Below are 13,794 nucleotides of genomic sequence, written 5' to 3'. Positions count from 1 at the left end.
ATAGCTATTTTTCCCAGCTCTCTTACTTATAGGTGTGTCTATATAATTATGGCAGAATCGGACAGGAAGGACAGATTGCTTAGTCCATTTGATCACAGCTAATGTAGCCATTTGTTTATCATTAAGCATTTGTTAAGCACCTGTCTTGTGCCCCGAAGATACAGCTCTGGGAGAAAAAAAAAGAGAAAAAGAAAGGTCTCCCAAGCCAGCATCTTAACCGTGGAAGGGAGAAAGGGAACCTGCCATCATAAGTAAGTAAACAACACGACCTCAGACTGTGCTAAGTGCTCTGAAGGAAATAATAGGGTGACATTTCAGAAAGTACAAGGTTGGAGTAGGGAGGAGGACCTACCTACTTTGTATTTTCTTTTTCAGTACTGGGGTTAAAACTGAGGGCCTCGCACTTGCTAGGCAGACCCTCTACTCCTTGAGCCATGCCTCCAGGTGTTTTTTTCTTTTTAGTTATTTTGCAGGAAGGGCCTCAAGTTTTTGCCCCTGGCTGGCCTCAGACCTTGATCCTCCTACCTATGGCTTCCCATGTAGCTGGGACAACAGGCACAACAAGCCACCATGCTCCATTTATTGAGATGGAGGGGTATCTTTTTGCCCAGTCTGGCCTCGAACTGAAATCCCACAGATCTCTGTGTTATGAGTTGCTGGAATTACAAGTGTGAGCCGCCACACATGGCTGAGGGGACAAACTTTGTACACAGGATCAGAAATACCCACCTAGAACATCAGTGTCCCTGGAGTGTATTGGCTTTTGGAGAGGCAGCCAGGATCCTACAAGCAGGGCTTTGGAGGCCAGTTTGGAAAGTTCTGTCTAGAACCATGTGGTAGATGGAAAAGCAGCTAGAAAAGCCAGTTTTGCTATTTTTCTAGATGTATTAAGTTGCCACAATGGAAGGGGAGTCTGACCTGGGTTTGCATTTGAGGTCTTTCACTTTAATGATCTTGGGAAATTTACTTTTTTTTTTTTTCCTTGGTTTTCTGAGATAGGGTCTTGCTATGCAGACCAGGTTAGCGTGGAATCCAGTCCTCCTGCTCGGGCCTCCTCCATACTGGGATTAGTTTCCTCTTTTGAAATAGGGATCTCTCCTATTGAATGTCAAAGACTTGTATGAAGGGCAGCTCCAAACCTCAACCTTGTCATTTAATTTCTTACCTTCAAAAGAAGCTATTTACAATATGTAAAAACATACATGCAAATTGTCAATTTCAGTACCGCACCAACAATGGGAACAAGAGTACATTTCCCAGGCAAAGCCGATTATATTGCTGGATAATGACCTTTGCCATAGCAGGCTCACTTGGCACTTTAAGGACTCAATTCAGGTCCTAGGTCTGGGTTGATGTGGGCCTTAAAGTTAATTTTCCGTTTCAGAAACCAAAAACAATAAAAATGTTGATATTGACATTTATCATTTTTATCCGCGCCCTCTTCCTTGTTATGCTGGGAGACTGGTTCCACTCAGCCGAGTGAGAGGGCGGTGACAAGGGGGGGGAATCGAGGCGAGGGGTGGGGAGAGGAAGAAACCTCGCGGCCTGAGCACAGGGAGGAAGGCTGGAGAAAGGACTCTTGGCCTCTTATTGCAGGGAAGAAAGAGAAATGAGCAGTGAGGGGAAAAGGGTCAGTGACGGGGGCGTGTCGAGGCAGGTGGAGCGCTGCTTCGCGAGGACGGAGGGGTCCGCTCCGATGCACGCTGCAGCCCGGCAATGGGGCTCGGGCTCCCTTTCCTCCCTGAGCCGGCGAAAGCAGAAGAGGGAGACGTGGAAAAACCGAGAGGGAGAGGGAAAGGAGTCGGGCCCGGGATGGAAAGGAAGGAGACCAAAACCAGAAAAGCCCGCGGGGACCCAGCTAGAAGCCGTCAGCTGGGCTCGGCCGGGGAAGACCACCGCGAGGAGGGCGGGGCGCCAGGCGACGAGAGGCCAATGGGAGGGCGAGCCAGGGAGGGGGCGGGCACGCTAGGGTGAGGCGGGATGTCAGCTGGACCTTCACCAATGGGAGAGCGATCTGGTGGTGAAGGCGGGACTCCAGGCGGGGAGAGGCCAATGGGAGGGCGAGCCGGGAAAGCCGGGCACGCAGGGAGGGGAGGGTGGGAAGGGAGACGGACCCGGAAGGCGGTGGGGGTGGGGAGCCGAGCTGACAACCTGTCAAATCCACTTTAGGACGAAGTAGGTCACGCGCCTCCCCGAGCCAGGGCGCCCCCGCCCCGCCAGGCCCGGCGGGTGGCCCGCGGGGCCGGCCGCGGCTCCTTCCTCTTCCTGCCGACGGCGGTGGGGGCGGGGCGGGCTCGGACACCTGCCTCCCGCCACCCGCGCCGTCCCTCGCGGCTTGGAGGCTGCGATGCCTTGGGGCTCGCGCGCGTCGGGAGCCGGTGTCTGCCGATCGGGTCGTGGCTACCGCGGGGCTCCCCGGACAGCCGGGGGTGCCGCTCGGGCCTCAGGACTCCGCACGTCCGAAGCCGTCCTCTCGGGTCCCGCGGCCCGGGCTTGCGGAAGCGCGCGGCGCACTACTTGGCGCGGAAGGGCTGCGGCGGGATCCGGGCGGAGGGATCCGGGCGCGCTGCGTTGCGGCAGCGTCGAAGAGGGCGGGGCACGGGGGGCGCAGCCGCCCCTGCGCTCGCGGTCACCTGTTCGGTTCCCCGCGGGCGGCTGGCGGGGCTCGGGGACCTGGCCAGAGTCCGAAGTCCCTGAGACGACGCTTTGTGTCCGGGCGGCGCAGCGCCGGGCAGGAGGGGTGTCCTCTCTGCGCTCCGGGTCGGGCCCACACGGTGCTCCCCGCTTCGGGCGCACCGGGTCGTTCGCCAGTTGTCGACCCGCAGAATAAATGAGATAAGGGACGCGGTCAGGGGGAGCGTTCCGCCCAGACACCCCCGCGCGGGAAGCAACGCCCCTGCAGTTCTTCCGCGCAGCCCGCACGTCCATTTCTCCTCCGTCTCCCAGGTCTTCAAAATGGATGTTGATGCAGAAGCTCATCGAGCCATGTTCTGTTGAGATGTTAGTGCTCCTCACCATTACTTCTGCATGCAGAGTTGCTCAGCGTTTTAGCCCTGAGTGGACAAGGAAATGTATTGCTTTGTTTAATTTCCTCTACTTGGCCATTCGAAATTAGGTGACCGTCCCCCCTGGACAAGGTGACACGCAGCGTTAACTAACAATAACCAACTCATTTACTCTTCTTCCAAACTGCATCAGTCTAGGGTTAAACTTGTAAAACCGCTAAAATTTGAATATTGGACACAGTAGTTATTTGAAATGTTTCCTTGCAATATTACAGTGAAGTGGAACAGATAAAAAGCATTCCATTTTCATTCAAACACATTTCTTTAGCCAACAAATATTTCTTGAATGTTTATGTGCAATGTGTTCAGAAGATTTTTTTTTAACCAAATGTATATTCCATCAGTAAAGTAATTTTAGTTCATTTGAAATTCCAGCCTTCATTTAAATGTATTTTAGCCACCACTTGGGAAGAAGAAACAAAAAGCTACATTATTTATGTGCACCGTATGGGTGTAAGTTGTACATTTACATTTAAGATATTATTTAATTCAGCGTAAAACCGAGCTTACTCATTAACTACCATTATTGTATTTGAAGAACGACTATATTTATTACCTTATAACATAGTATTAGCAATAAGAAGAAAGGAAGTCTAACCTCATTGAAAATTAAAGTGAACAAAACAAGCCTTATTATGTAGGTGGTATCTTTTGCTTATAATTAATTCTTTACTGCCAGCTAATGATCCATTTGACCAATTAGCAACCCAACAGTGTTAGAAACTCTTGTCCCTTGTTGGGTATGTAAAAAATGTTAACATTTCTTTCCTGGTTTCCAGGGTTTTGTTATCTGTTCTCACAGAAGGTTGCTTTTTTCCTTTTTTTCTTCCTCCCCCTTGTCATTCTTTAATGTTAATATTCACTAAGCAGACTAAAACCACATGTGTTTTTCTTCAACAAATAAGCCATGATATTGTCAATAACTGAAAGTCAACATTGTCAAAGCATGAAGAGTGAATTGGGTTTCACTGTATTTTTGACTGGGATTTAACCACTAGATATATTAAGAATTTTAAAACTTAAAATGCAATTCTAAAGCAGTCTCCCCCACCACTCCACCGCCTCTCTCTCAGCAGGGTCTTGCTACATAGCCCAGACTGGCCTGGCGCTGCCAGCCATCCTGCCTTCACCTCCTGAGTGCTGGGATTACAAGTGTGCACCATCACAATAGTTTGGATTTTGAATATTCCCCAGAGGCCATGCATTGAAGGCTTGGTCCCAAGCGAGATGTGCTATTGGATGATGGAACCTTTGTAAGAGGCTAATGGAAGGCAGTTAGGTTATTGGAGGAATGCCCTTGAAGCGGATGTTGGGACCTCTCTTTGCTTTCAGGTTGTCATGAGGTGAGCACCTTTGCCACGGACTCTCCTCCATAATGGTCTGTCTCACCACAGTCCCCTAGACAACATCAACTAACTGTAGACTGAAAACTCTAAAATGAGGAGTCAAAAATTAATCTTTCCTCCTCATAAATTGATTTTTCTCAGGTATTTTGTTACAGCAGCAGAAAGCTGACTTACAGTTCTCTTGACAGTTAGATCTGGCTCTCTCTTGTGTGGTTACAGGACTAGCTACTTCTTTTTAGATGGCATGAACTCTACATCAGGCTCAATGCAGCCTGTTTTTTTTGTAACCTGGCTCCTGTAGGAATCTGAGTTTATTTTATTTTTATTTATTCATTTACTGGTGGTACTGGGGTCTGAACTCAGGGCCTCACACTTGCTAGGCAGATGCTCTACCACTTGAGCCACTCCACCAGCCCTTTTTTGTGTTGGGTATTTTTGAGATAGGGTTTCTCAAACTATTTGCCTGGGCTGGCTTCAAACCTCGATCCTCAATCCTCTTAATCTCTGCCTCCTGAGTAGCTAGGATTACAGGTATGAGCCACTGGCGCCCTGCGGAATCTGAGTTTACAATACTCATCATAGGCTATATAAACTTGTGGAAGACTGTCACAGAGAAACAGTAAACGCAAGAACAAGAGACAATCTAAGCAGATATGAACTGTCAGCAAATGGAAAGTTGTTGGGATTATCTGTAACAACTGTATGTATTCCTTATTTTCCTTTACCTGTCCCCAGGTAGAGGGGAGAGTCAGGTTGTGTCAAGGTAAAATTTCATTAAGAAATGGGAATAATGTTTTTGTGTGCTTATTTTCCACATTACTGAATGTCTTGCTTAATAGAACTTAAGATTAATAAATAAAATTCTCCAAAGGGCTACAGATACAATAGTAATGATGGGGGCGATGATAACAGTGTCTTGACATTTTGAGCAATGTGCTGGACATTGTTCTAAAAAAGGCAAAAGATTTTTATGATCTGAAGAGAAACCGGAGTGTGGGGCATTGTTCTAAACGCTTACGTGAACTATATCACAGCATCATGCTTTAATTGGTTTTTTGTTGTAGTTTTGTTTTTATTTCTTTAATGATGCTAGGGATTGCACCCAGGTCCTTGTACATGCCAGGTAAGTACTGTACCAGTGAGCAGCATCCACAGGTTGACTTTGTTTCCTACTTGGTATCTCATCTTCCTTTTCTTCAGCTGCCTTGAACTTTAAATCTCAGGCATAAAGTGAGCATTATAATTTGCTGTGCCTTAGGAATGGCACTAACTTTTGGCCCTTACTGGTCCTAAAAAGTACGTGAATGTTCTTTCCTGCCCTGTCCTGCCCTTCTCTTCCCTTCCCTTCCCTTCTCTTCCCTTCCTTTCCCTACCCTTCCCCTCTCCTCCCCCTCCCCTATTTCCATCCCTTCATCCCTTCCCTTCCCCCACACCCGTCCCTACCCCTACTCCAGGCTTATCCTGTCTTTTGTCTTTCTTATTGTGGTTGGTGTCTTTTCTTATTGGCATCAGATTTGTCACCTCAGCAAGAAATACAGTATTCCCTTTCTTGGGTAGAGGAAAGAGACTCAGCCAAGTTGTGACAACAGAGGTGGTTGGAAGTAAATGATAGATAAAACAGAGATAAACTAGATAGCACTAAGGGCAGGTAAATGGAGATAGACACGGAATCAGCCTCCTTTTGTCCCCCCTCCCATAACATTTTTAAAAAATGACAAAAGTCAGGAGAACATAAACACACTTGAAAAGATTCCAGGCTTGTCCAAATGATTGTTCACAGTGACGACTTTGAGGAGTGTAAAGTAAACAAACTCTGAAAAGTCACATTCAATTAGGATCCAGGTGCATAGGGGGGGAGGATATTTAATAAAACATGTACTCCCATATAATAGGATATTTGTAAAAACAGTTCAATAAAATGACATAACACCATATGCCAGGTGAAGAAAAAAGAAATGAAATTATATATAAAAATATATTTAGGAGTTCAAAGATTGTTTTTAATTGATTAAAATATATTTGGGGGGTGGGGTGGAGTGGAAGTGGCACAAACAATGTATACACATATAAGTAAATATAAAAATGATAAAAGAAAAGAAAAAATATATATTTAAAAGACTAGAAGGAAATATGACAAAATAATAGTGTTTACAGATTTACAAAATTTTTCTAGTGAGCATATAGTACGTGTATAACCAGAAAAAGAAACTAAGGGCTTGGAGGTGTTGCTTAGTGGTAGATGACTCGCTTAGCATGCAAAAGGCCTTGGATTTGATCCCCAGCGTGAGAGAAGAAAAAAGGAAAAGAAAAGAAACCAAAAAATAAACTGTTTATTGAGCAAGTTCCATGAAAGAAACTAAGAAATTATATTAGAACTACAGATGTTACTGTCTCCAGATTTCAAAAATGTTTTCCAAGTATCTCAAGGGAACTGGGCAAGAGATGACAGATGGCTGAGCATAACTGACTCCCAGTGCTAGGACAGTAAATCAAGGTACGTGTCACATGGAAGCCATGTTTGTAGTATCATTTTATGCAGAGAAGTATGGCACCTAATATTCCCTACTGCAGCTCTTGAAGCCTACCAGTCCCCCATCTTCCCTAGAGGAAGAATATGTACATAATCCAGAGTGGGGCTGCCGTAACAAAGTACCACAGACTGGGTTACTTGAACAGCAGAAATTTATTTCCTGTGAGTTCTGGAGGCCAGAAGTCCAAAATCAAGGTGTTAAGAGGATTGGCTCCTTCTGAAGCCCCTTCCTCAGTTTGTAGATGGTACCTTCCCACTGTCCTTACATGGTCTGTGTCCTGATCTCCTCATGGAAGGACACTAGTCAAATGAGCAGTCTAATGACCTCATTTTAACTTACCTCTTTAAAGATCCTCTCTCCAAGCACAGTCACATTCTGAGGTACTGGGGTTAAGAACTGAACATGTGATTTTTTTTTTTTTTTTGGTGTGTGTGGGAAGGTGGGGACTGGTTGGAAAATGGCTTCTTGAGTGCAGTATCACTTACTGAAACACTTGGGCCACAACTCTAGTTAGAAGGCTGACCCTAGGTTGCTGGGGTGCCAGAAGGAAAGGCAGCATGTGAGAAAGGGAAGGAAGAAGATCTGGCTCAGAACTGCTCCAGAGAGTTGGCTTCTTAGAAAACTTTCAGCCAATTCTGTAGGATTGAGGAAAATCATTTAAATTTTCTTTTTTCTTTTTCTGTATTCCATTTTGTGACAACTGCCACTGATACAGTACCAGGGCAAAGACACCACCAAGGATTTCTGTCAGTGTGGAGGAAAGCCATCTAAAGAGCTCCTTCTAGATAGGACTTTTGAACAGTGTCATGACAATTTACGTAAAGATGAGAAATGAGGAAGATAAGATAATAGCAGATCTGCTGAATATCCTGGGTGAGCATCCTTATGTTTTCTTTTATTTAAGATGTATGAATTAACTGCACATCAGTGGCTCACACCTGTAATCCTAGCTACTCAGGAGGCAGAGATCAGGAGGATCATGGTTTGAAGCCAGCCCAGGCAAATCATTCATGAGGCCCTACCAAAAAAAGGGTTGGTGGAGTGGCTCAAGTGGTACAGTGCCAGTCTAGCAAGTGTGAGGCCCTGAGTTCAGGCCCTGGTACCCACTCAAAAAAAAAAAAGTTGCATGAATTATATTGTGCCTACCTGGAGATCTATTAGAAAGAAAATGAATCCTAGCAGACAACTGAATTTAAAGAGCTAACAGCAACTGGTAGAGTGGCTCGAGTGCTACAGTGCCTTCCTAGCAAGTGTGAGGCCCTGAGTTCAAATTCCATGCTGTAGTGCTGGAGAAGTGGCTCAAATGGTAGAGCACCGGCCTAGCAAGCATGAAGTTCTGAGTTCAAACCCCAGTACCAACCAACAAACAAAAAACCCAAATTCCATACTGCAAAAAATAAATCAGTTAGTTAAATAAATAAAAAAGAACAATGTCTGTCTGTCTGTCTGTCTGCAGAGAAACACTATGCACTTAAGAAATCCCTGCATTGACTATAGTGAAAAATGAAGTAGAGTCTTGGGAAGATAAAACTAAAAACAAGGACAAATATTGCAACAACAAACAATGACAACAAAACAGATTGCAACCTGACCTGACTTTTTCAGCAAAAGAATTTTGAATTTAAGCCAAAGAAGTCTCCATTTCATTTGGTAGCAATTTCTAGTCCCTTTTGGAAAAGGTAAGGGTACACATAATGAATAATAAATAATAAATAATAGCATCATATTGTGCCACAGTAGGAAAAAAACCTGCATGTGCAAGCAACAATCTTTTCCTTGTTTCAATATTAAATTGCTTACTTGGACTAAAGCAAAGCTTTGAAAGTACAAAAGTGTTTGGACGTGTATCGGGCAGCATAAACTCAGAAGAAATCAATCAGGATAAGCAAGTAACACTGAGTAAACTTTCTCTTCTGCTGGACCTCTTTTCATTTCGGCTTCAAGGCATAGAAGGCTTAAATGATGCTGTGGACTGAATTGAGGCCCTACCTCCACCCCACTCATGTCTTTTTTTTTTTTCCACTCATGTCTTTTTTGCTGTTTGTTTATTTATTTTGCAGTACCAGGGTTTGAACTCAGGGCCTCACACTTACTAGACAAGCATTCTACCACTTGAGCCACTCCATCAACCCTGTATTTTGTATTGGGTATTTTCAAGATAGAGTTTCAAAAAGTATTTGCCCGGTCTGGCCTCAAACCATGATCCTCCTGATCTCTGCCTCCTGAGTAGCTAGAATTACAGTTATGAACCACTGGTGCCCAGGTAGAGACTGGTCTTTAGGAGGTAATGATGGGTTACATGAGGTCACGGGATGGAGCCTGATCCTGTCTTTCTCTAGAGAGAAAGTGTCCACTGAGGACACTAAGGGAAGGCTGTGGTTTGCAAGTCAGAAAAGAGCTGTTCCCAGAAACTGGATTTATTAACACCTTGATCTCCAAGTTCCAACCTCCAGAACTATACTAATTACATTTTTGCTGCTTAAGCTACCCAGTCTGTGGATTTTGTTATACCAGTGCTAGCAGACTAATAGAAATGCCCTGACTAAACACCAGACTCCATCCTTTTCATCCTCCAGGACTTTGTCTAAAATACCTCTTTATATGTGCTGCTTTGAAGAAATTATACCCAGTCCATCCTGGCTAAGGTAGGTCCCACTGTTACTCTCTATCAGGAGGATCAAGGTTTGAGGCCAGCCTGGGCAAATAGTTTAAGAGACCCTATCTTGAAAAAACCCATCACAAAAAAAGGGCTGGTGGAGTGGCTCAAGGTGTAGGCCCTGAGTTCAAACTCCAGTACTGCAATAAATAAACAAACAAACAAATAAATAAATAAAAACAAAGGGCTATCTCACTATGACCAGTTCTAAAATCTTAACCTTGAGGTCTGGGTCCCTGTGGGCACATCCTGTCATCTTTATCGTGCATTTCATGACTGCACCCAGGCTTAGCCTTTGGCCAAACTGCTTATTTATCTTCTTCCACCAAGACTGGCTCAGTCACATAGGAAAGTTGGCTCTTACTATCCCAGGCTGCCACAGGTTGCCCCTCGAGAGGGTTAGTAGGTAGTCAGGAGACCTCCTTCTGCCTGGGGAAGCTCCACTGCAGAAAATGAATGAGGTTGTTTGCCCAGGAAGAAATCATCCTGAACCAGGAATGAGCAGAGTTGGAATTCCAGCCTGGCCGCACCTCCATGCCTGACAGCAAGCTAGTGGAGGAGGAGAGAGGAGAAGCCCTTCCCATTGGGTCTGGAGAACTGGCTGTCCACATACTACAATCTGAGGCAGTGCTGCCCAACTGTAAGTGCATTGTGACTGATGTGCCTGGCAATCACCATAGTCAGTACCACTCGAACAGCAAAGAAGAACTTTGGCCCAGGGACAGGGTAATGTCTTTGGGAAGCCAACCTGGAATAGAGGCCAAAGCGGTCCAAGTTGGGAATTCAATTATTGAATAACTCATCATTTTATACAGATCTTCAAAAGGAGAGAGAAGTAAATTAAAGAAAGAAGGAAAGGCAGGGAAGGAATTATTTTTTTTTTCTGATTTTACTTCAATAGTCAAAGAAAGAAGGGAGTTCAGAGGTCAAACAATGAACATTCAAACTATCTGCTGTCCCAAGCCCTATCGTGAATGGTCCTCCAGGTCCAGCCTGGGCCCCCTGGCCCCACAAGTGATACAGACACACAGGCAAGGCTGAATACTCCTGGCCTTGGCGTCTCTGACTCAGCCCTTGCAACCAGGCAATTGAAGTCTAGTCTACACCTTTCACCCCACAGAGGTCTCAGGGTTCTGTATCCTCCTGTCACTAACTTTGCCCAGGCTGACCTTGAATTTGAGATCCCCCTGTTTCTGTCTCCCAAGTTTCTGGGGATTACAGGTGTGTACCACCATGCCCGCCTAGTAAACTCTTTATGACAGTCAAAATAAGGTGTTTGCCCTTCCCATACCTGTCTCTCAGTTTCCTGCCTCAGTGCCTTTGCATATCAGTTTCTGCCCCTGAAATACCATTCTCCACATGTCTATATTCTACTTTTCAGCAAGGGCCCATTTAGATGCTACCATCTCCCATGACAGTCTTTCCCGATCCTTCCAGGTAGGAATAATTCTTCTGGATTCTCTTAGAATTTGCACAACACAGCTGGGCATTGTGGTGCACACCTGTAATCCCAGTACTTGGGAGGCATGAGGAACATGAATTTGAGGACAGTTTGGGCAACATAGAGAGACCCTGTTTCAAAAGAAAAAAGAATTTATATATAATCTTTTCAGAGAACTACTGCCATGAGAAAAAAATTGCAAGTTAATGAATTGTTTTTTTCTGATTTTGCTTCAATAGCCAAAGCTAATTATTTGCTTTGCTAGGACATTGGTTCTCTAAGTCAAGTATACGTAAGGATTACCTATGTATAGAGAACTTGTTTACTTTTTTTTTTTTTTTGGTGGAACTGGAGTTTGAACTCAGGGCTTCACTCTCACAAAGCAGGCACTCTACTGCATGAGCCACACCTCCAGTCCATTTTGCTCTGGTTAATTTGGAGATAGGGGGGTTCTCATGAACTATCTGCCCAGGCTGGCCTTGAACCTCTATCCTCCTGATTTCAGTTCCTCCACCCCACACACACAAGTGGCTAGGATTAGAGGCATGAGCCACTAGCACCCAGCTCTGCATATTGTTAACAGTCCTGAAAACAGCGTAATGCTTTTCTTACAGCAGGGATTGAAAACTCAAATGACTGGAAGGGCCAGGCAGATGGAGGGCTCATTGCTGGGGACCACAGGACCAGCTGAAGGTCCCTGCTGCTACCCTCTGAATAACTGTTCCCACATGAAAATGGGATCTGGTATTAATTTAAATTCCCTTTCCCCAAGAAGAGTCTCCAGATTAAAATGGTAACAGTGTTTCTAAAATACTGTGGGGTTTGATACAGTCCAATTTGCAACTTCAAGTTAAACCAACAAATAGGTTCTAAGAGAAGTAAATACTTTCTTTCTTTGGACAGAGATAACCTGCAACAGTATCTCATCTATTCATCCACAGATGCAGTCCGCAAAAACCAAGAGACAAACTCATTTGGAGATTTCCTAAAATCATTAAAGTTTTAAAGATGGGTCTACCATCTCAATTTGCAGAAGTGAAAACTGAGTTCCAGAAAAGTTACAAGAGCTACATGATTTTTGAAACATGAAACCTATACGGAGACTGAGAGCAGTGAGGGGTTGTCCGAGCAGGGCAGTACTGCGTCCACAGGGCTTGGGCCTCCTGATGTGGGGCTATGGGGAGTTGTTCCTACTTGTTCATATGCACTTCCCTGCCTGTAAAATAAGATATGAAATTGTGTCCTTGTGAGAACTGATTAATGTTCTGTCAGGTTTATGGCATTACTAATTATTAGCTTTTACAGTCACTAAGTTCAAATTTAACCTCATAATCAAACCCCATCCCTTAAAACATTCCCCATTGGCTCAATTGCAGTCTTTATTCAATGAAATTATTTTTATGAAGTCAAGTGCTATAAAATAATATGAGTTTTGCTAACTTGTAGATTTGCTTAGTCAAATATTTGAACCTTGCTGAGGTAGTTTCCCTACTGGCTAAAGAAGTTATGCTACTTGATCTCTACAATTCTTTTCATTCTACAGTTTTCTTATTTTTATGATTTGACTTCTCATGTATTTGAAAAATGTGCCACGTGTGGTGGTTCAGGCTTGTAATCCCAGCATTCAAGAGATGGAGGCAGAAAGATCATGAGTTTGAGGCCAGCCAGACTAAATAACAAGATGCTGTCTTAAAAAAAATGACTGACTGAATAAAGCAGAATGAAATAATGTAGCTTGTGGGGAAATAAATGGAACTGGAGATTGTCATGTTACGCAAAATAAGCCCAGAAAGACAAACACTGCATGTTTTCTCTCATGTGGAATCTAGATCTTTAAAAAAATGACATGAATATGAAAGGGGGACTGTCTAGAGGGGAGAGCCAGTGGGAGGGTATGACCAGAGGGAGGGGAGAAGGTGAAAGGGGAGGGCGAGATAGGGGGTGAATATGATGAAACCACTTTGTATCCCCATATGAAAATAGAATAATGAAACCCATTAAAATAGTTTAAAAGGGGAGAGGGGTGACAAGACAGAGTAAAAACAAACAAATAAAAAAACCCAAGGACTGGGGATGTACTTAGCCATGGAGTCCTTGCCTAGCATGTGCAAGGCCCTGGGTTTGGTCACCAGCACTATAAAACAAAACACACACACACAAAAATGACTGTCTGGGAACCACAGTTTTTGTGTGTCTGGATATGTCTCACCTACCAACTTATAGATTAAAAACATTTATTCATTTGTGTGTATTTGGTTTTTGAGACAGGTCCTTATTATATAGCCCAGGCTGGTCTCAAACTCTCTGTCCTCATGCCTCAGTCTCCCAATGGCTGGTATTACAGGTGTATGCCACTTTGCTTGGCTTTTTTCCCTTATTAATATTTTTACCCCTCAGAGAGACAGATGATTAGTTACAGTTTCTCTCTCCATCAAATATCAAAAACTGTTTGTTTGTTTGCTTGTTTGTTTATGCAGTGCTGTGGATCGCACTAAGGGCCCGGCCCAAGCTACACTTGTTCTCTACCACTAAGCTTGAATATGAAATGACCCCACAGGCTCATGTGTTAAAAAAAAAAAAATGCTTGGTCCCATTAGGTGCCAGTGGCTCATACTTTGTAACCCTAGCTACTTGGGAGGCTGAGGTCAGGAGGATCAAGGTTTGAGGCCCACCTGGGCAAATAGTTGGTGAGACCCTCTCCCCCATCTCCAAAATAAACAGAACAACAATTATCTGGAGGTGTTGCTCAAGCACT

The sequence above is a fragment of the Castor canadensis genome, chromosome 2, assembly GCF_047511655.1.
Source record: "Castor canadensis chromosome 2, mCasCan1.hap1v2, whole genome shotgun sequence".
Taxonomy (NCBI): Eukaryota; Metazoa; Chordata; class Mammalia; order Rodentia; family Castoridae; genus Castor; species Castor canadensis.
The sequence above is the reverse complement of the archived record's forward strand: the minus strand, read 5'-3'. Positions refer to the sequence as shown.